At 41.8% G+C, this 24,436-nt stretch overlaps 1 long non-coding RNA gene across 1 annotated transcript; it reads left to right on the top strand.

The window, feature by feature from the left end:
• Positions 1-269: 269 nt before the first annotated feature.
• LOC113563166 lies at positions 270-24,231 on the top strand. The gene is made up of 3 exons (XR_003407344.1): positions 270-2,260; positions 13,946-14,081; positions 21,390-24,231. It is a non-coding gene; the product is annotated as an uncharacterized LOC113563166 (long non-coding RNA).
• The last annotated feature ends 205 nt before the right edge of the window (positions 24,232-24,436 follow it).

Genomic DNA, 24,436 nt, shown 5'->3' with positions numbered 1-24,436 from the left:
ATTTAATTCTTTGTGTCCGGTAATTGTATTCGCTGTATTCGCACTTGTGTTTCAGCATTGGCAAATGAAATTCAAGAAGCCTCGCCAACGTGTTCATATAATCATCACACCCATCTGTTTTCTCTCTCCCTCTCTCTCTCTATTCTCTGTTTTCTGTTCTATGTCCAAGTTTCAATCGATTGGCAAACTACAAAATAGTATTTAATTGGAGATAAACTAATAATTTATTGTATGTGATAGTATCAATCTTTCTGCAGATAACAATGCACTTTTGTTATTTTAAACGTGATTACGTTTTATATGTGTTTCGCACGCGCAAGGCATCAAATGCCTCGTATTCCGTGTTCTCTCGTACTCTCGTATTCCGGACGATATTTGCACGTTATTCTACCAAACAAATGTTAACCGCGTTTGTTTACGTCGTACATGCAAATCGAAAGATCTCGGTAGCAACCTGCTAATGGCGCCAACTGTTACGATGCACGGAATGCAATGCAAATGTGACCACTTCCGTTTATCGTACACATGGCAGTCATGCTGTAAAGTCGTCTGCATCTTTAATGGAAACTTGTAAAGATCGCAAACAACTCTCTGTTTCCTCGTGTCCTCAACCGGAATCGTGATTTAAGTAATTCTTTTAATTTCGATAAATACAAGACAAATTTGTAACGTTGTTTGTGCAATAAAACTCAAGATTCTCGATTGACGAAATTTTATTCGAGGATCTCTGCATTCGCCACACCTACATGATTTTCTGTCCGTATCGAGTAACGATGTGTCTCGGCGAATCACGATCAATTTCGAAAGAGCGCCCGCGTCATGCCGGACTGGTCGACATATAATTTACGACATGATGGAGATAGCCCGGGTGGAGCACGAGATCGACGCCGCGCCAACATGAAAATCGAAATTTGTGACGTTTCTGATGTGTTCCGCTTCGCAGCAGCTCGTGCTACTCTAACAAAATTGCGGTTCACTGACACGCGCGCGCGCCGTTGCTCTATGGCTTGATCGGCTATGAATTATGTCATCTATCCGATCGATTATGCATGTCGCACGTTCGTACGAGCGGCATGCCGTTATCTGTTAGATACATTGAATCTTAAATGCCTTAGCGTTCGTTAGAGTACTTTCGTATCGACGCATCGACGGATACCAATCTCAGACACGTCACGGCCCGCGGTTGTGAAATGTTAGAGCGGCCTTTTTCCTCCCCGGCAATAAATCCAACGAGAAACGGAATTTGTTTATAATTCTGATGAGAGCACGGAATTGTCTTTCACGTTTTGTGTCGCCGCGAATGTAAATTACACCCGTGATGCATTAGATCACCGAGGTGTAAATTGCACCCACGCACACGCGGCCATTTCCGAGTTAACAATAACATCCGCCTGACGGATATGCAAATTTTCATTGTTTATGCGCACATTCATGATCTCATTGTACCTGCTCAAATTATTATTCGATTTTATCCATCTTCGCGCGGGAGGGTTGTATATTTCCAAAATTTACGTAGTCATGGAAATTGCATTTGCAAACGCGATTACGCGAAGCCGCCGATAAACAGAAAGATACATTCTCCATGCACATCTGAATGTAAATCGAAGATTAACAACAGATTTCCGCGAATCTCCTTCCAATTTCTTTTTCACGGCACGATCACGGTAATTGCAAATCGATCTGCGGCGTCCCACCTGGTGGTTTTGCATAAATGGGAGAACGAGTTCGCGCAAACATTAACGAATTCTTTATCCAACCTTATCAAACGCGATATGATTAATTAATGCACGTTCCGCAAAATTGTATCAGCGCGATTGTGACATAAAATTATGATAACCGGAACGCAAGCACGTACACCACGTACAGGAACGCGCGACATTATCCTACATCAAATATATAAAAATGCGTTGTCACGCGGCGAGCAACAATGCAGCCGGATGAAACGTATAAATGCAGGTAATTTTCTTTGTGGCTCGTGAGCAGAATACCGGTCGTGTATTAGTCGTAGTTGAAAAATAGCTCGGTCGGCATTCACCGGGCGCGATAGTCCGCGGTTAGGGTGGCGAATGTAATTTTTCTCGTTACATGGCAAACGACCTGCGCGTTCGTACATCGCGGCGCATTACAGAGCGCATCGGATTACGACGATTACATTATACGTGCAATTTTCTTGATATGTTGCAGAGCACATCAATCACGTGCGGACGATCGCCGGGGTGGATCATGTCGGCATCGGAGCTGGATATGACGGGATCAATTTGTAAGTGTAACCATACATCCGAACGCAAACATAATTATGTGCTGAATGTGCGAAAAAGTGTGTCGTCGCTGAATAAAAATGCTCAAGATGAAAGAAACGTGGAAAGAGGTTCTATATTCCGTCGAATATCGCAATCAACCGTTTGAGTGCCGAGGGCAGTCATGGGAACGTATGCGAAAAGTGCAGCCGTGCGGGGGTAGATTTACCATCGATGCGCTCAATTTCCATCGTGACTCTCAGAATTTAATTATTCGTCATCGATACACTGATATATCGATGCTCGTTTTACGTTCTCATAGAAGATCAATTTTATCTTTGTTTGTCATTTGTCTTGTAGCATTGCAAATACAAAATGGAAAACGAAAACAAAATGATCGCCGGCACTCATCGGATGGTTAATTGAAAACAACAGTTAATTGACCCAATCAATACGAAGAGATCATAACGTGCGATAACAACTGTTTTAATAATTTCAAGTAGCAGCAACTGCTTTGTTCGCCATTATCGGGCACGGGTATGATTTCCTCGCCAAGTGGGAACAACGCGAATTCGTAAGCGGGTTTCCTTTTGCGCGCCAGTTCTGCCGAGCTGATTGCGAACTAGTACGTGCAAACGCGGAGAAGTTTTCGGCTACCTTTGGATGTAGGTCGGGGGTGTAAATCAATACGTACGGAGCTACCGATCATTTGCGCGACTCGAAGACACAGTTAAAGTCCGCACCGGAAAATTTATGAGAACAGAAGGTATTACCGGTTCTCGATTTTAGATGATGACCGTCAAGGTGTGCAGCGCGCAGAACGTTTCTCGACCGCATGTATTTGAAAGCAGAGTTAAAATACGGAAGGAACGGCATACAAGAAAAATGTTTAGTCAATGTGGTCTCATAAATATCTCTCGAGGTCCATCATTTCCCAACGTCGGCGGAAAAACTACCGGTACCAGTGCATTTTTAAAGAACTCCATAAATAAAATCGTTCTCGTGAGATACCCGATAGTATTCAACCGTTTGTTACCGACCGGCCGGCATTATTCTCTTCCATTATTCCCGCCTTTGTTACGCTTTTCACGCAGTTTGTTCAGCGCAGAAACGACTCACGGGCTTCTTCTTTGCCGCGATAACTCGAGGTGAAGGGTAGACGGAGTTTGCTAAGTGGACGTGAGAATCGAGTAAACACGCGGGCGAGCATCGAGCAACCCCTTTTGTTAGAAATGCCGACCTCTTTGTGGCACGCGCACGTTGCTGAAATCGCAGCCTCTGCCATTAAGCTGCACGAAAAAATTGACAAAGCATGAAGTAGTCGGAGTGACGAGCCGAAGAAAGAAAACGAGGAAGCGCTGAAGAAAGAAACGAATGATGAGAAACCGCAAGTAAATTGAGGACAGTAGAACACGACTAAAAAGTTGTTGAGTTTCCCCGGATTCCGCATAAAAATGTACCTAGTTGCATCTGCTATATATGGTGGAGGATTGAAAAATAGTGTGGATGCATCGAGGCGTGATTTGCAGACCAAACGATAAAGAAGAAAAACGACGTAAAAGGTATGCCGCTGATCGAACCATTGCGATATACAGTTTTCCCGTATTTTTGTCCAGCGACAATATCGAATACAAATGCGGGGAATCAGAAAAATAAATACGTACAGCAGCGGATATGGTGCAGCGCCGCGCGAATAATTAATGCACGTAACATTCCTGTTTCCTTCAAGCGAAAAACAAACTTATAAATTTTTAAGAAGTTAATTTGTTAATCTAATATGTAAATTCGAGCTGTCCACGCAACATGTAATGTGATAAAATTGAGGTATTCATGTGCTACGGTTTTTAACATTATTATGCGGTAAGCTTTTATTTATTTTTCACGAGCAAATAAATTGGATTGAATCGTGAAATCCAGGCAGAAACCACAAAATGGGCAACGTTTAATAAATAAAAGTACAAATGATTAATTATTGATATATTGGAAATCAAATTCTCCTCGAAATTTTATTTTACTGTATAGACTATTTTCAATTTTATCGTAAAAATGTTCGATTTCCGAACATTAAAATAAAGGCACGGATATAGGATACTGTATCATATTTCTGATCAATAAAATTTTTACATATAGATTACTTACACGCCTAAACTTCCAATATTATTGATAAAATTGTTCACATAAAATTTAAAAAAAAACGTGAAAATGATGCAGTCGTACCTTAATATAGTAACATATTTACCAAAACATTTTTTGGTGAATGAATTAATTTTAATAGAAACACTTAAATTTTATATCACAGAAATACATATTTCTCATTTCTGAAATGTTTGCTATATAAATATCATGCAATTAAAATCTATCAAGTTTATGCGAAATGACCTACATGCTTCATATTTTCTCTCATTTCAATTAAATTTATTTAAAACTGGCACCGCAAACAGAATTGCCTGACACATATTGCATTTTATTTTTCTTTCTATTGCGATATTGCGTAAAGATTATTCTCTCCTTCATTCTGTTTAATATGCGAACAGGCACAGCCAGAAATCTATAAACTGTTATTATTCTAACAATAACTAAGGTTGTTCTAGATTCTCTCTCGTCCGACAGAAATCATTCTTAAGCGTTTCAAGATTCCTTCGTGAAGGCTGAGATTTCTGAATACGACGGTTTCGAGAAGAACGACATAAATGACAAGGGTATACCTTGTGGGTGGCAATATAGGAACTGGAATCTCGAGAGAGATGTCGCATCGGAATGAAAACAATGCTCGTTTCCCTCGTACTTTACTTCCAGCTTCTCGCACTACAGGAGAAGGGAAGTTTAATATCTGCCATGGCAATCCAGTCTAAAGTTAAAGCCTGTCATGCTAGAAAAAATATCTTATGCCACTACGAATCTTCTGGTACCGTGTTCGCGTGCTTGTCAGAACTTACACTACAAAAAGGGAATATGGGCGCATGGAAAATCCAAAAGAAGAAAAAAAGAGGCTTATATTTGCTGTCTTCTTTATTTCATAATGACCACGGAAAATGAAAACTCTAGAAACATTGATGGTTTCCAATATCTTTCCTGGCGAACTTGTGAAATATAAATGATCGACTGAATTTTTAGGGGGCGAAACACATTTTATCCGCTGAACAAGCTGCTCGAACTCGCCGAGGACTCACCTCAACTAAATTCGATAACGTGCTTCTATTATAGACAAAAACTGTTCTCTCTCGCAAGTATATTTAATTTCGAAGGTAAAATTACGTTATTTCCGTGTCAGGGAGATCACGTACATGGCGGAATCGTACGGCGAAACGTTCCGGCTGGCATGGTTAAAATTTCAACGAGACTAATCGCAATATCCGATACGAGCATAGAACAGTGAATAGATCTTTATAAAATATTTTTTTGCTTTTCTAACTACTACTACATAATGTAAGTCTGCATAATTCTTTCCATTTATTTTAAACATTTCCTTTTATCTGCGGAAATAACAGAAAAGAAAGTCATCCAACATTTAATCACATATGTATTTATAACATGACTGTATAATACTAAATTGGGTAAATTTTAGAAAAGACGTTTAAAATATACAGGGTGGCCCATTTAAATTTATACAGTCGATTTTTTAAAAAACTAAAAGAGATAGGAAAAAATGTTTCAGACAGACATGTCACGATTTCGAGGGGGACATAAGATGATACCAAAACTCATCTTGAAGATCATTTTAAGGACATAAGATGACATTTTTCGGAAAAATGTTTCAGACAAAAGTTACTTACTTTTCGATGGAGAATAAGAATCTGCAATAAAAAGTTGGGGTTTCAATTTAAGAAATTGAAGGTGATCTTCGCGTGACCTTCAAACGACTATTCAAGGTCAAACCAATGGTATCATCTTATGTCCCCCTCGAAATCGTGACATGTTTGTCTGAAACATTTTTTCGTATCTCTTTTAGTGTTTTAAAAAATCGACTGTATAAATTAAAATGGGCCACCCTGTATATATAGGGTGAGGCACCTAAAACAGGCCACCTGAATATCTCGGCTGTTATTGGTGATAGAAAAAAATGTGTCAGACCAAACTTGCATGGTTTCGAGGGACACATAATTTTTTCTAAATCGTTTTTTATTAGGTCGACGCGTAGAGGTCATATGAAGGTCAACTTCGTTTTTTTAAATGGTATGATATGTTTTTTTACGTACCATCTAGTAGAGCGTTTGAAGATGCGCACATTGATCTACGGGTCAAAATCATTCAAGGTCACTGAAGGCTAAAATGTCTAAGTGCTAAAACTTTTTCATTTCTGAGTTTACGGTATTTTCAATAGCAGAGAACTCTAGGCAATATAAAAAATATAGATATCAACAACTCAGAACTTCTCGGAAAAGAAAAAATTTCTAAGGGCTGGAACTTTTTCATTTCTGAATTTACGGTATTTTCGATAGCAGGGAACTCTAGGCAATATAAGAAATAATGATAACAACAACTCAGAACTTCGCGGAAAAAAAAATTTCTAAGGGCTAGAACTTTTTCATTTCTGAGTTTACAGTATTTTTAATAGCAGAGAACTCTAGGCAATATAAAGTAAATTATTTTCCCTTGCAGTTGGCTTTCAGTGACCTTGAATGATTTTGACCCGTAGATCAATGTGCGCATCTTCAAACGCTCTACTAGATGGTACGTAAAAAAACATATCATACCATTTAAAAAACGAAGTTGACCTTCATATGACCTCTACGCGTCGACCTAATAAAAAACGATTTAGAAAAAATTATGTGTCCCTCGAAACCATGCAAGTTTGATCTGACACATTTTTTTCTATCACCAATAACAGCCGAGATATTCAGGTGGCCTGTTTTAGGTGCCTCACCCTGTATGAGAACATTATAGAACAACTCGAGAAGAAAATGTTCTTCCGTGAGTTGAAAAAGAGGGAAGCATGGCCGCTCCAAACACAAATTAAGTGCCGTAGCAGCGACAGCTAAGAGTGTCAAACGATTCGAAGAGCAATATTTGCTGACGGCAAATTTGTACAGCGCCTATTTGCCAAATTAATTAGCAATCTGTCCCGCGGAAAGGAATTGCGTGGTCGCTCAATTCCATGCAGCAGCCACACTGGCGACTGCATTAGGAACAGTCATGCTGAATCCGCGAATCCGGAAGCGCAGCGTTCTTAATTGAACGTTAAATTAACTGACTAGGTTGACAACACGTGGTTAAAATTTCAACGAGCTAATCGCGAGAACCGTTTTCGCAGACAAGTCCTCATTTTGCTCGTGCGTACAGCTAGTGACTCATTGCCTTCACGAAAATTGCTACGAAATTCATGGAGACCGAAAGCACGAAGCTATTTATTCTTCGGCAATCAATTCGTTTATTGCTACGCCCGCTGCATTTCCACTTCGTCAGTTGGTCCGCGAATCGTTTCACCAATGTCCGTCGCGCCATATATACGGCTACAAATAACTCTGGCGGAACAAATAATACGAAGTTGGAATAATATTATATAGAACGTCGAACAGCACATTTTCATGCACGTCATACCGGAAACGAGAATTGAATAAACTGATTTACGTCAATCCTGTTATGCTGACTCGGAAAATACCAATTTTTAAAGATCAATCACAGGTATTCTATGTTAATCCTTATTTGATCAAACAAAGAATAAATATAATGAATGAATTCGTGCTTGAAATTACATTACGTTTCAGTTCATGTTGCAATGCCTTCCATCCAGATTTCGAAAAATCATATCCAGGAAAAATTCGAGGACAAGAGAGGAGACATTCTAGGCAAAGTTACATCTTTTCCATTCAATGTTCAATAAAAATTATGACACTGCCGTGGAAAACGCAAAAAGCAACTGTCTGAGAGCTGGAGAGTGCGCGCGCGAATATCTTTAACTTTTTAATTTAAAAAAAAGTTTTAAATCTTTTTAAATTTCAGTCAACTAATCGCAGAGGGTATTTGTCTCATTCGGCCGCGCTCATTTTCGCTGGTAATTCGCGCGCGGCGCGAAAAGCAACGTGGGTATTCGTACGAGATGGGCCGGAAAAAGCCCGGGGATGTATTTAATTATTTCTAGAGGTGGAAAGTAGGTCACACGCGGAAATAGACGGTGGGACGCGCAGGAAGCATGAGGGCCCAGGAAGCTAAAACTGGCAGGACGTGGCACCGCTGATAGTCCTGCCGACCAATAAGCTTTTACGCTAGATTAAAATTCATACCGGCGCGTTTGTCGAGTTTCCAGCGGCGACCGGTTACGGCATCGTATCCGGGAGCACCACTATGGACGAGCAAAGAGTTTAGAACCGCTATAGTTCACGCGTCGCGTATAACGATCGTTAAAACGAAGACGATATATCGCGTTTCTCAGAGTTTTCGGGTAAAGTGCATCCAAAGTGCCGAGAGACTATATGTACACAGTTTGAGATGTCGAGAGAAGCTGTGAAAGAGATTTTTCTTAAACGTGCAAAACGTTTAAGACACGGAAATTTTCTCTTTGAGTCGAAAATTGTTGATGGACCTTTCAGAGATTAACTTCCGTAGAGACGAAAAAGGAGGAAAAGAGAGACAGGGTAATATATTTCTGCTCTTTCTTAAATTTCAATTTCCAGCAAATTTTACGGTGACGGAGAATTTCAATGCAATACTTAATTAAATCTTAACGCAACCGAGGTCTCATCATCGTAAGTACTCAACATCCACATCAGGATTGCAAAGGAGAACGAAACGATTGTCGGTGGACGTTTCCCGCTTGGTATTCCTACGGAAGTCGAGAGCCGCGCATCACTTCCTTCGTGGAGTCCGATCCATCGAGCCTCGCGCTTCCCATCCACGTCCATAAATCACTGTCACTACGTTTGAGCGAAGCGTATTTTCCCGTGGAAACGGCATTTTTGAATTCGATTCGGTCGCAGCGACGAGCAAACAGACGAGGTGGTACGAGCAAGACGGACAAAAAGTAGAAAGGGCGGACTCGAAGGCGGAGTAGAAAGGCGAATCGATGCTCGCTGAACGTGTTGTCGCTATCCGATGGCTGGACTTTTACGAGATCTACGCGCGTTTTTCCACTAGAAATTTTTAGCCCGCGTAAATTCGCCGCTGGGCATCTCGCCGCGCGACGAAAAGTATTCGCGCGAGAGGACGACGCGACACGCGCTCTCGACAACTCGATACCAATCCCATGGACGGTGGGACGATGAGCAGAATTGGAAATTTCGCGAATTGGGACAACGTTCGTGACCATGGTCAGCCAACAACTCTGTACAGCGATACTCCGGGTCCTCGGATCGTCACGTTTCGACGGGCTACACCGACGACGAGTGGCTCGCGACAGGTCAATATTTTCGAGTGTCCAGTCGCCCGAGGCTCGATTATTTACCTGTAACCGTCGCTACATAACTATTTCCGTAACCGATACTTCTGTGATACTGTGAATCGTGCACGAGGCTTAATTAACGTCGAAATAGATAACGATAGATATTTGCAATAAGCAACGCAAACGTAACAACGCGATCTGACAATATTATTTATATCATCTCTTGAGGATGTTATCTTCTCATTTTTCCGACCATAATAAAATAAATTGTGGGTCGAACGAAGTTAAATATCTTTAATAACTCATAGCAGAGAAAACATTCTCAATTCGCGCTTCAGAGAATCCCAAAGGATCGGTAAATGAGCTTTGGCGCGTTCACAAGCCAAGTTTAAGATAAGTTCATAAATTTCGAACGTATAATGCACGAGCCAAGTATTCATAAGTTCATTGGGGATTTGTTGAGAGAGTTAGGGTACTCTCGAAGGAATGCGTGCTTTAAGAAGACCGTGCAACCACTGCTTCCGGTAAACAACATCAAATTATAGCAATATAACAATACAACACGGTAACAATATCGCGTGTAATCGCGACGAGAATCCACCCAACAGCCCGGACAAAAATGAATTATTCTGTTGCGCGCATCATCGCGAGCCTGGATCATCGCGCGTGATCATTTCGCGTTTACAGTCAGCTTACGATGATGGACGTACCCGATTTGGAAATTTCCGAGATTGGAATAACGGCTCTCTGGATGCGGTTGGGCTAGATGCGTGTACACAGTATACAGCTGCATAACTGCCAGTTTCAGTCCGGGACACGACACGCCATGAATAAGTCTCTAACCGCTCTCGTTGGCCCGACATTGTCAGCGAGCAGCTTTCGACGGGTCATCCCTCTCGTCCCGCCTACCCGCACCCTTGTCACCGAGTCTTCTACGAGCCCTCGTTATGACGCCCGTAATGAGAACGTCGAAATTCAGTCTAAACCCTTTTACCGGGCTGTCCTCGCTTGCCATCAGCGTGGCGATTCAACGTACATCGTCGCGAGGTGCATCGACCGCGCTCGTAACGATTCTAGGGATAAATTAATGAAATTACCGACGACGAGGCAAACGAAGAACGGCTCTCGACAGTTCCGCGAACGTACCATTCCAACGGTATAAAGATAGAAAGGCTGACTGAATGCTCGGACGATCGCGTTCTCTCTGAAATTGGAACTCAACGCGCGACAGCCTTCTACAATTTTAACTCGGCCGAGTTGTGCAAAATGATTCTTGAAATCCTTAGATATTTTGCAAACACAGAATATCCTACTGAACGAAGAGCTGTGGGAAAACTCTCAATACTTCACAAACATGCGGGAGCATGAGTAAAACCACGTGAAAATATGAGAAAGTTTTAAATTCTGCGAGGATTTCTTCCTCATCGAGATACATACGCGCGTAACACTGCAATTTTAATTCGAGGAATACTTCCTGCGGAAAAAATATAATACCTTTCGTGCAACGTGCGCGTTTTTCATCGCACGTCAGCATCAAACGTCAGCACGAGAATTTCGGCCTTGTGTGGCACATTTCCGCTCCCGGCTCCGTAAGAGAGGATCGCATGAGACAGAGGGCGGAGTCGCGTTTCCCGGCTTTACCTCTCTCAGCGGTAAAGTAAGTTCGCCGCAGTCACCCGGCATACTGGTAATTAAAGTAATGAAGGATAAACCGCCCGAAGTAACTCGTGTAATTTATCCGTGACTGCTTCTCGACCAGCTCATTATTGTACTATGACCTTCTTCCAGGCGAATTCACTTCTATTCCGCCATTCCGGCAGATGCGCGCAACGTACGTCCAATTTTTGCGGCATTGATAGTCTGCAAATAATTGTTCTGGGTTGAAAGCGGTGCGCCATGATTCTCGTATCACGAAACGCGAGTCATTTCGCTCTTCCATTTCGTAAAATAATTCAAACTAAACATTTATTCATGCAAGAGATATAATACACTTGAGAGAAATCGCGCGCAGGAAAATTTGAATAAATAATAATGCATCAATAACAAACACGCAAGTATCCAGGCGCAAAAGAAACGCTATCTCGCGTGATAGCGCTACAAAGTGTCCCGTAAAAACCATGTCCCTAATCTCGCGCAGACAGGTATTAATTAACTTTTTTAATTCACGCTGCTTGCATGCATAATAGACGGGAACTTTTGCACAGCAACCGCATCAAGGTCGTCATGCCTATACACACTGAATAATGCAAATGAACGAAAATATAATTCGCCGGCAGCCCCCGGTATAACAGATAGGAGTCGCCGCGAAGAATTGCACGCCGCGAAATTACTGTGGTAATATGGGAAACGCAAAGTATCTAGGCGGACCCATAAAAGTTTCAAGCAGTTTTCTAATTTAAAGTCCCGGGGGCTTTCTGCTTCATTAAAGCTCTATCTTATCGGGCGGAAATATTCATGTAAATTGTGATCTTAGGCGCACTGTACGTTCACAAGCTGCCGCTCCACGGGACGGACATTATTTCCATATCGACTTTTATGGCGCGAGCATGCGGTCGACGACGAAAATTTATCGTGGCAAGCGCGGTGTTTTAAAACAATATTTTCCGAGAGATAAAGAGAGATGAAATTATTTCCATTTTTGCCAGCAGATGCGTAACTCATTCTATTGACAAGTTGCAGCTGTCAACACGATATCTATTTCTATTACAATATCTATATATTAAGTTGATGAAAAATCCTCCTTTTCTGCATGGCTCGCGTGCTAATGAAACAAAGCTTAGAAGAATCAAAAGCTGAACTTATTAAAGCACCATTTATTAAGTTAATTTATCAATTCATTGTTTTATTATTGGGTTGTTCGGAAAGTTATTTCGTTTTTTCAAGGAAAAATGAAAGGCGGTTTTTTCATATTTAGAAAAAATTTTATTCAGTGATGTATTGGCCATTTTGTTCCACTACCTTTCGCCATCTTTCTGGCAACTTTAAGATTCCACGCTCATAGAAGTCCTTCTCCTTATTGACAAAAAATTGAAGCAAGTGATTTTTGACGCCTTCATTTGAATCGAAGTTTACATTGTTCAAAGAATTTTGTAGAGACCGGAACAAATGGTAATCGGATGGTGCCAGATCAGGAGAGTATGGTGGGTGTGGTAGCACATCCCATCCAAGCTGTAAAAGCTTCTGGCGAGTGACCAAACTTGTGTGTGGTCTGGCATTGTCGTGATGGAATACGACACCTTTCCTATTCGCCAATTCTGGTCGCTTCTGCTTGATGGCAGCATCCAATTCATCCAGCTGACGACAATACACTTTCGAATCAATCGTCTGGTTGCTTGGTAGTAGCTCGAAAAATACGATTCCCTTCCAATCCCACCATACAGAAAGCATGATCTTCTTTTGATGAATATCTGCCTTGGATGTCGATTGAGCAGGTTCATCTTGCCTGGACCATGATCGTTTTCGCTTAACATTGTTGTAAACAATCCATTTTTCATCTCCAGTTATGATTCGCTTCAAAAATGGTTCATTTTCTTCACGTTTCAACAATGAATCGCAGATGGTAATGCGTCGAATCAAGTCAATTTCCTTTAAATTGTGTGGAACCCAAATATCGAGCTTTGAAACGAATCCAAGGCGTTTCAAATAATCGTAAACGGTCGAATTCGATAAATTTAACTTTTCAGCAATTTCGCGTGTTGTTATGCGACGGTTTGCATCCACCAGAGCCTTTATTTTCTCGTCATTAGCTTTAATTGGCCGACCTGAACGTGGTGCATCTTTCAAATCAAAATTTCCAGTGCGAAATTTCGAAAACCAATTCTGATACTGATGTTCACTCAATACATCTTCTCCATATACGGTACACAATTTTTTTCTCGCTTGCACTGCATTTTTACCCTTTCAGTAGTAAAAAAGAAAAATATTACGAAAATGCTCACTTTGATTTTCCATGTTTGATGTGATGCCAAAAAACAATTACTTGACAGATCGCAACACAATAAGATACTAAATGACGTCTGAAATGTCAGTTGTCAAAATATAAAACGAATTTGCCGCTTAGAGTAAGGTTAAGTATCGAGGAACGCGACTAACGACATCGCTTTGTGAAAAACGAAATTACTTTCCGAACAACCCAATAGTTCGACTCTAGTTAATTTAAAACTGTGAAACGGTGATATTTGCTTTCTATCTAATTTAATCTTTTGTTCAGATTCCGATAAATTGATTTTGTAATTAAATACTTCTCTCGAATATCGCGAACGTCTCAAAATTCTGCAATTTGTATGTCCCAGAAAAAAAACGCGTCTCAATCTATCGCGACTCTGTCCTAATCGATCACGTTGCAGTCACCTATACGAATCTCAATAAGAACTCATAAACTCTCTGCTTTCAGGACACCAACGGGTCTGGAGGACGTCAGCAAGTACCCGGAGCTCTTCGCGGAATTGCTAGCGCGTGGCTGGACGGAAAGAGAGATTCAGAAGCTGGCTGGTCTGAATCTTATACGAGTGTTCAAGGCGGTAGAACAGGTAAATTATTCGCTGTCGAAAGAGGAAAGGGAACAGAACTGTCTCTTCCACCTTTCCGCTTGATGAAAAAAGTGAACGCGTGCCGAAGGTGAAAAAGTCGGCGCTTCGACGAGGAAGAGAAAATGGAAGAGAAACGATCTGGAAAAAGCGAGAAAGAGAGAGACCGAGAGAATGGCGAAGAGCGCTCGTTTCTGTCGCGAAATAACCGATGGCCTGGTTCGGGTTAGCCGAGTCGACCAATATCGGATTTAATAAAGCACACAAATCATGCATCCGGCCGAAGCGCGCGCGGTGCATCGCCGGACGGGAGAACCCGCTCGGTAACCGCGATTTTTGCTCCCTTGGAGCTCTGCCAATCGTAGAACCAGCTGGCACGATCCACTAACCGATCCGACAGCGTTCCTTTCTCTCTCTTTTTTCTCCCTCGTGTACGCTCATGACACATAGCCACTGCTACATGTGACGTGTATATTAGATGGCCCTAAAGTATCGTTCAGCATCTCTCAACACTGACGTTTCATAATGTAAATACGCTCTACGAAAGATAAGCTAGGAGAAGTTCGAGAAGAAAATCGCTAGATCGTGGAAACTCTTTGCTTGTCAACGCTTTAATTAAAATCCTATGCTCGAAGTGTGCTTTCTTACGCGTATGAAGATACGGTGGTCACGACTGCCCTCGGTTAACAAGAGAAAGAAAGCTTAAAAAGAGAAAGAATAATTAATGATAATAGCTCTGTTCTCGCGACTGTTCATTTTCTTGTCCGAGTGATAATGAGAAATAATACCAACGCAAACACGGGGAAGCCATGAACACGTGGGAGAATAAAAATATCGTGTAATTAGCGGAATCCCTCCCGAACGCTTGTTTATCTAATTGTAATATTGGCATTGTTCGTTAATGAAAACGTATTGTCGAATCTCACGTTTACCTGAAATTCGATGTTTAACTGAAATTGAATTAAATTCCCTCTAATTTAATCCAGCTACCTACACTTTGGCCACCCGATTAATGTCTCGTATATTTCAGCGTTAAATGCCCGGTTTCGCGGAGTGCAGTCGAATGCAGATCGTCCTGCGAGAATTCCGCTATGCCTGAAAATGTTTCAGTCCGGATATTACTCGGTAGTACAACACCCCGACAGGAATGATGTGAGAAATTATGTGCGCCGGATGTTCCGGATGTTTGAGGACGCTCAGGATGGCCGTTGTTGAAATTGCTGTGATAATTTAATTGCGACGCTTGCGTGGTCAACGGAACCGCGGTTATTTGTCTAAAGCAGGAGTCGTTTATTATATTTGCAGAAGAATGTGTATTACATTCGAATTGTAATGCAATAAACGCGCCGTTAGTGAGTTACGCGTAAATTTCGCATTTCACTGAACAATTCTACCGGCGTCGGTTTCCGTAAGAACAAAGTTTGCTCGTTCGCGCGCGGTGCACGATCGCCACTGGCCAGCGGCTGGTCGGACGGGGCGGAGGGAATTAAAATTATTCCCTAAATTCCTCGGTGATTTACCGTCGCGTCGCAGAAAAATGCACCCGTGACTTCGCGGTACGCCGGGTCGTTGCACGAAAAAGCTGCGACGCTTTAAATGCCCGCGCGGCACAATAGCACCTTAATGGAAGCGCGTTACATGTAATCGCAGCCGGTAACCTTTACCGCCTCAAATTGTTCCAGTCTAATCCGACGCGTGCAATCTCCCACAGTTTCGCGGGCATAACATTATCTGATTATCAAGATAATCTGAAAATGTGAATCTTCCACGACGGATATTCCGCGCTCGCGTCGTATCCAAGTTCTTCTGACCGAGCGTCGCCATTAATTCACGACGTACAAATTCACGGGAGGACTGGTCCTTTCTTACATCCAGGGCACACGCACACGTACACTTATCCGCACTTCGCTTTTCTCATCGTGGTAAACGCAAGGACGAGGTTGGGCACGGGAGCAAATCCTTTGAGCAATTCCGACCCATCTCATCGTCGTTCTCCACCATCCCACGATAGCGATGGTGTTGGCGGCGATGGTGGTGGCCCGGGTTACAAGGCAGGCGAGAAACGTCGTAATTGCTGAAATAATGGCCGTGCCTACGGGCGCAGCGCGGTGAACAAAATGGTGGCGATTACGTTACCTTGAAATTCAATTCCGCTATTGTTCCTCGAGCGCGAGGCGAGGAATCCGAAGGAACTTTGATACTGTTTCGTAAGACTGCGGAACCCTCGCCAAACGTTCACCGCAAGGAATCGCCCGGAAACAGCGCGCGGGAAATACCTTTCGGGTGTAATGTAATCAGCGTCGTACACACTTGCATTATGTAAATCACCGTACCTCTTCGAAACGCGTTAAATAGCGGTCCCTTTTTTCATTTTCTCTCGTCGCTCTTTGTTCTTTAAATTGTAATAATCGACTCACTCATTCTGGAAAGGGATTTATCTCGAAAACGTCGCGAAAGAGGCTGCCGTGGTATACGTAATTTGTTTCTTTTCTCTTTGCTAAATTATACAGGGTGAGGCACCTAAAACAGGCCACCTGAATATCTCGGCTGTTATTGGTGATAGAAAAAAATGTATCAGACCAAACTTGCATGGTTTCGAGGGACACATAATTTGTTCTAAATAATTTTTTATTAGGTGGACGCGTAGAGGTCATATGAAGGTCAACTTCGTTTTTTTAAATGGTATGATATGTTTTTTTACGTACCATCTAGTAGAGCGTTTGAAGATGCGCACATTGATCTACGGGTCAAAATCATTCAAGGTCACTGAAGGCTAAAATTTCTAAGGGCTAGAACTTTTTCATTTCTGAGTTTACGGTATTTTCAATAGCAGAGAACTCTAGGCAATATAAAAAATAATGATAATAACAACTCAGAACTTCGCGGAAAAAGAAAAAATTTCTAAGGGCTAGAACTTTTTCATTTCTGAGTTTACAGTATTTTTAGTAGCAGAGAGCTCTAGGCAATATAAAGTAAATGATTTTCCCTTGCAGTTGGCCTTCAGTGACCTTGAATAATTTTGACCCGTAGATTAATGTGCGCATCTTCAAACGCTCTACTAAATGGTACGTAAAAAAACATCATACCATTTAAAAAAACGAAGTTGACCTTCATATGACCTCTACGCGTCTAATAAAAAACTATTTAGAAAAAATTATGTGTCCCTCGAATCCATGCCAGTTTGGTCTGACACATTTTTTTGTATCACCAATAACAGCCGAGATATTCAGGTGGCCTGTTTTAGGTGCCTCACCCTGTATATTCGAATAAAAAGAATTCTGTTTCAGGGAGAGTATATTGATTTCTTTTTAAAGGTTTTTCCTGTCGGACGTCATATTGCTTTAATTAGCGGAATTACAGATAGATAATTAATAATTACATCATGGCTAATTAACGTTGCATGTTATAACCAATCCATTATCAGCTTACTCGGTGTAGATATTCGAAAACATTCCACACAAGTTTCAAGTTGTGAATTCTCTCCTCGTTTCGGGACACGTAAAATATCATGCGAGTGTGATGTACCATCGTCCGTGAAAATATTTATTTTTTAAGAAATGCAAATCTCTTGATATGATTGACATATATAACTGTTTTTTTATAAAATACGTTTCAATATATACATATACATAAGAATGTACATTAAACTTTTTCAGTTTTATGCAACTTAATTTAAAAAGAAACAAATGTGATGAAAGAATTATTGTAACGAGACCACCCATGTATCCGCGAGGCAAGCCTTCAACGTCCATTAATGTTTAATCTCTCAGTCGGGGTAGTTTCTTCGAGCGCGCTCACGTTTAATATTTCGAAGAAAAAATTTCAATTTTAAAGCAGAATGCGTGACAGGGGTGAATTGGCAAAGGGAAGGCTATTACACTTTTGTGAGACGTCCGTACTGCCGGCTGGCGTTTATATCGCAACGTTGCGCACCCAAGGCGTGAAAGCGACAATAAAGGAGGATTTGATCAGACCGTCGACGTTCTTCTATATATCGCCTCACTCATTTCCGCCCCTATGTTGCCTCATCGTCAGAGATGCACCGCCGCTGCTCTCTGCATTCGTTTAATTGGAAACTCACCACCAGGGCAGCGAGAGGAAGCTTTATTTACACTCGGTTTCCGTTACGTCATGTGGTACGCGATGCTATAAATGCGATGCAATAAATGCTTAATGTAAAACATGTAATGTGTGCAACAAGTCAAATGCGATTTTCAGCTCAATCGAACGAGGTATTTTCTTAAGTGCGACATGTCTTTCAGTGCCTCTATCGACGAGGAAATAAATCTCAAAGCGATTTTGCGCGCATTTTGATTTTATTTGCAGATATCAGTTTGGAAGAATTGTTTTTAATTTGCCCGTGCACACGCGGTTGTTTTTCTCCTTTTGCGATATTGGTCTCTCCAAAAAAAAAGAGAGCGCAGGTAACCAATGACCGAAAAATTGCAACTGCGTTTATACGGCGTAAATATTTGTGATAGGACGCCGCCTTCCTGTAGCGCGCTCGTTTAATTGAAAAACTGCAGGGTGGATTTCGGGCGAGAATGAAATTTTCGCCGCGCCTTCCTAATATGTATTCTGGCGGAATCGACCCCGCAACCGGAGAACCCGGTTTTCTTACTTTATGAAAGCAAGATAAATTTTACAAAGCGCAGAGGGAAAAAGCGATCTCGGCATCGCATCTCGGAGTCGGTAAAGGAGCTTTTTACATCCCGGCGTTGTACCGATAAATTATTTCCGTACGGATCGAAGACGCTTCCTGTTTGCGTGATGAAAAAGTCTTATTCCCCTCATCTAAAAAGCGAAAAACACCTAAAAAGATGCAAGAGCTTGCGACACTTGGATTCGATAACACCCCTTATTCCTCCCCCGTATCTTTTTTTTTTTTGAAGACCACTCATTCCGTTTACTCGCGTTTCACTCGCGGATATCGCGGGTACAGCGTCATCAATCTTCGTACTCCTTCAATTAGGGGATGTCACGCTAGAGCTCAATCAAATCTTAAGAGCAATCCCCGAATCAACTGGAGGAAATAAAAGCGAAACGTTACAGCAAATTAGGAGAGATGGCTCCAAGTGTAAAGCTTCCCCGTCGACGCTATTATCATCAATCTTATTTTATTATCGTATAAATTGCCGTTGGGGTACAGCGCGTCATAAATATGTTAATCTCTTTTCGGGATAGATCGACTACCGCGCCGCATACGTGCAGCGATTTTTCGTCATCACACGGAGAGAAGCGGCATGTCGCGAGCATCGCTGACGCGTTCATCAGCCATCGAAAGCTTCGTTTTCAGCCGAAAAGCCCACGGAAGGTTAATGGGCTTCACCGAGAATTGATGGGCGTCGTGCATGCCTGTATGAAATATGTGCACCGTCAACTTTTTTCCTCCCTGCGCCGTTTTCTGCACGCCTGTCTTTGCCTTTCATCGTGGCCTATCCCGTAGCATACACGCGCGCGCTCACTCTTTTTATTCGTCCGCTTCCTACAACGGCAATCACCGGTGCGATTTTTCGTGAGAACATTCGCGACGTACACGGTCTTCCATCTTCGCCGCACCCTCTTCGTGGTAGCTTCAGGGTGTGCGGCGTCAAAATTCATCGGGGTTTTTCGCGCGGCGCTGTAACGCGCCCGAGAGAAATGAGCAAGTCCGCCTTATAAGCACGTAATAAATACTTTGTATTAGGGGTGTGATTTAGTTTTGAGGGTTTTTTTTTGCTCAAAAACGCATGTATTTAAATATGATAATGAATGAATACCTTAATCAAAATATTTTCCTTCGTTTTCTATAACTTTTTCCCATCTTTCTGGCAAGAGATCGATTCCACCACGATAAAATCACTCTTCTTTCGAGTCGATCCATTCGTCGACGAATTTTCGCACTTCTTCCAAATTATGAAAGTGTGTATCCTCTAAAGCGTGTTGCATCCACCGGAACAAATAATAATCGCATGGAGAATACGCGGGGTGCGGTAAGACTTGCCATTCGAGCTCTAATAGTGTTTGTTTCACTGATAACGCAACGTGAGGTCGAGCGTTGTCACGAAGAAGAATCACTTTCCGTCGTTTACTCGCAATTGGTGGTCGTTTTTGGTCCAACGCTTGCTTCAACTTGTACAATTGGTGTCGATAACGATCAGCCGTGACAGTCTCATGCGGATTTAACAGCTCATAGTACACTATCCCACCAAATACAGAGCATTACTTTTCAACCGTGAATATTGCGTCTCGGAGTGGATGTTGATGGTTCGCCTGGATCCACCCATGATTTTCTGCGTTTCGGATTATCAAAATAGATGCACTTTTCATCCCCAGTAACAATCCGAGACAAAAGACTCTTCTTTTTTTGCCTGGCGATCGACGAAATGCAAATGTTCAACCGGTTCGCAATGGCACTTTCCGATAATTCATGTCGAACCCATTTCCCTTCTTTCTGAATTTTTCCCATTTCATGTAAATGTTTCGTAACTGTTGTACGATCAACATTTAATGCTCTGGCAAGTTCTGAAGTGGATTGTGTTGGATTGTCGTCCAATAATGCTTGCAAATCTGCATTTTCAAGCTTTCTTGGTTGTCCCGAGCGTTCTTTGTCCTTCACACGTCCTAATTGATGGGGCAGAATCACCATAAGTTTCTACAAGAATTCTATAACCCTGAGCCGCAGTTTTCTTTTGATTAAAAAACAAAAGCAACGCATGTCGAAAATGCTGTTTCGGAAGTTGCATTTTTACGATGATATAAACACGACTGTTATTGCATCTATTGCTATAATGCTACTAAATGTCATGGATAATGTGAACACTGTAAGAAACAACAGTTATCGGAAACAGCTATTGGAACAAACTGACACTACAGCCATCTGTTGCAAAACCCTCAAAACTAAATCACACTCCTAATATATAGCTCGATTTGCTTACACACACGTACTCGATACGGATTATTCAATTCTCTCATGAACGAGGATACCTTATTCGAATTCATGCGAAAATTCGTGCGAAGAAAGAAAACAAGAGTTTTCAAGTTACATAAATTGCAAACACGACAAAAACCTCATATTTCTTTTTATTTTAAATAGATCATAGCTCATAGATCAAAGGATTTATCGCGGATTTCTAGTCACAGATGAATGATAGTAGCGACTGTAAGCTACGATTGGCATAGCATTGTTTCGCGAGTGTTTAACGACTGATGCAAATCACCGACTACGTACCTAACAATAAGTGCTGAACGTATAAATCAATCACAAGCTACGCTTTAACAGTCAATCACTCACTTTCAATCACTATATTGCAGTTTTCTCTGTGTCTGCAGATACGCGATGAGCTGGCCGAGGCGGGTATGGAGCCGCTGGAGGAAGAGATCCCGCACGAGGACATAGTCGGCCGCGATTATTGCCGCTACAACATAAAGCACCTGATGGCGCCTTAATCTGTCCTCTCGGTCGCGAACGTCGCGAAAACGCAAACGATTCCACGTTCGAAGCGGAAATGGAAGGAGAGGCGACCGCAGAGAGGAAAGAAACGGATCACTGCCCCAGCGGGAGTAAAACTCACCCCCTTTACACACAATCCCCCTTCTCTCCTCCCTCAAATTTGCGACCCCTCGCATCTCTCAGAAACGGCTCGACATTCTCGCTGCTCACACATGCACACTCGCCCTCTCTTCTCCTCCACCTTTCTCTATCTTTCTCTCGATCCTACTCGACGTTACCCACGATTCTCATCTTTGTACGTAAGTAGATAGATAAACTCGATTTCCGTCGGAGATCCGTGAGATGCGAGCGTTCGCGAAGGATATCGAGCGAGATGGCCAGTGAAACGTCGGTACCGCGGCTGGCAGGCTTGATGTCGCGAATAAAAATCACACTCACACTCGACACCAGCTAACGCAAAGTTATTCCTAGAGAATAAGCAGCATCTGCAGTTTTCATATTTCGATTCTGTTTCTCATTTTATTCGCCTTAAATCTAGATTAGAGATAATTTTCATTGTAATTATTATAAAATATTTATTTGATAATTATATTCAGTAAATTTTAGCTATAGGAGCACAATGAAAATCTCGAAGAAAAATTGCGATGAGATTGATTAATCGTACAGCTACTTGATATTAGGGATTAATTTAGATAACATTTAATTTTACGCATTCTAATTTTTGACCCGCATCAATCAACTTGTCTTACACCTGTAATAATTTTCATTGTATTTATTAATTATCCAGCCTAATTGATAATATAGCGACAATAATAATGGCGCTAATGCAGCGTTGGTATATTAATTTGAAATTAGTGTACTATTGTAACGCTATTGATTATCCGAACAAGCCATTGCCGAGCTATTGTAGATTTAATTACTTGTTCCAGAGAAAATCAAATGTACGCTGTACGATGAAATACATGCGAATCAGCCTGTGTGCTTTATAGCGCGGCAACTTGTAAATTGCATTTGATAGTAAGTTAAAATAAGATATTTTGCCCACGCATTCGCTTGCCTGTTTCTATTCTTTCTATTATTAATTTGCTTGAAAAAATGCAGTCGGAATTAAATTGGGAATAAGTCTTGAGGACGAGTGGGAAGGAAGGATTTTCTAGAATATTGAAAAATCATCGTGGCACCACGGCTGTCTAATTAATTTTAGCGTTGCGGTACTGATACGTGCACTCGCCATGTAATGATTGAACGAAAAAGCGTGTCTCGCGTGCTTCGTTGATGAAAGAGCCAGCTGGCCATCAGTCGAGCTGTCGATACGAAATGTTGAAGGATGGCCAAAAACGAAGAGCGAAACGTCGAAAACTAGCGTACGACAACGAGACACGCATCTTATCACTGCGATACGAAGACCAACGCGTTTGTATAAATGTTTAACGATTTAGCCACGGGCATACTTGATGTTAAAATTTGTACTCAGCGATTTCCTCGTCGAAGCCGGAACCAAAAACTGTCCTAGTCAATAATTAAGTTACATTTGCAACCATGATCGATTACGTGCGACGAAACTGACGATTAATTATTATTCGAGATACGAGTGGATGTTCATTGAGAATGCGAAACGGTAAACGAGAGTGACCATAGCGTGTGAATGAATGTGTGTGTATATGTGCGAATGACAACTTGTACATATGGTACCTGAAGTCGAAAAACATATTATTCCTCCTGCACATTGTCAAGCCGGCCATGTCGGATCGAAGAACCGGGTCATCGAGTGTGTCCTCGATTCTTTTTAGTCTAGACGCGAAATGCACGCGAAATCGCGTCGACGGATTGTTAAAAAATTCACGCGTCTCGATTGTCGGGCCGGTACTCGGGCGGCTTTTCTCGGAACTGATCTTCCTTTAGCCTCGCCGACCGCGATTCGGGATGATAGGCTTGACCGATTATGATCTTCAAGGAGCTCACGAACGAGGCTAATCGCGAAGCAGCTCCCTCGTGGCGTCGACCAAGTCGGCAAATTACGTAACTTGGTACTGTGTGTAAACCTTTCCTACGATTTTGCACGATCGAAGTTGACGTCGGTACGTAATATCGATGTAATATCGAATTGAGCCATCGTTTTTTAATTCTATAGAGTCGCAGAATTTTTTATCTCACGCGGTTCCGCTCTCGCATGGACTGTTTTGCACTGAAATTTTATCACAGCGAAGAGGGCCCGACGATTACGTCGGTACTTTAGAACGAACACATCGACTTCCCTCGTGCCACAACGATATGGTCGTTAACTCTCCATTGCGTGGCAAATTTTATTTCGACGCGAAAAGTTTGAAAAACAAAAACGATCAGAAAACAGCGCACAGTTCTACGAATTTATATCCGATATAATGAACAGAAATTTGATTACGTTTTCTATCGAACAGCACTACGCTTCGTGAAAGATAAAATACCATGTAAAATGTATATAGCGTGTAAAATGTCAGATTTTATTTGTATCCGTCGTTACGAGAAGGCAACGCGATACACTTGAGAGTTAATCGAGCGGATCTCTCTCGCAAAAAAAATCACCTACGTTCGCCTACGTTGTAACGACCATTCTTATGCGAGCAGGAAAGGATCGACGAAACTTGAGCCCCGTAACTAATATCCTATAAGATTTCGAAAGTTACTGATATCCAAAATAAAAACAGATCTACGGCAGATCAAATGCCGTCGTTGCGAAAAAAACAGAGTTGTCATTTAGTACTGCCCTTTCCTTCAACCTCATTAAATAACATTGCTATTTCACAATGCGGATTATTAAAGATCGGCTACTATTATAAATCCTAACGTATATCAAGATCAATTATGCAAAAATCAATATGTCATGTAGCATTCAAGTTTATCCGAAAACAATATTGGTAACATAATAGCATTAAAGATCGGCTACTAT

The sequence above is a fragment of the Ooceraea biroi genome, chromosome 12, assembly GCF_003672135.1.
Source record: "Ooceraea biroi isolate clonal line C1 chromosome 12, Obir_v5.4, whole genome shotgun sequence".
Lineage (NCBI taxonomy): Eukaryota > Metazoa > Arthropoda > Insecta > Hymenoptera > Formicidae > Ooceraea > Ooceraea biroi.
Note: the sequence above shows the minus strand (reverse complement) of the source record. Positions and strands in the feature narration are given on the sequence as shown.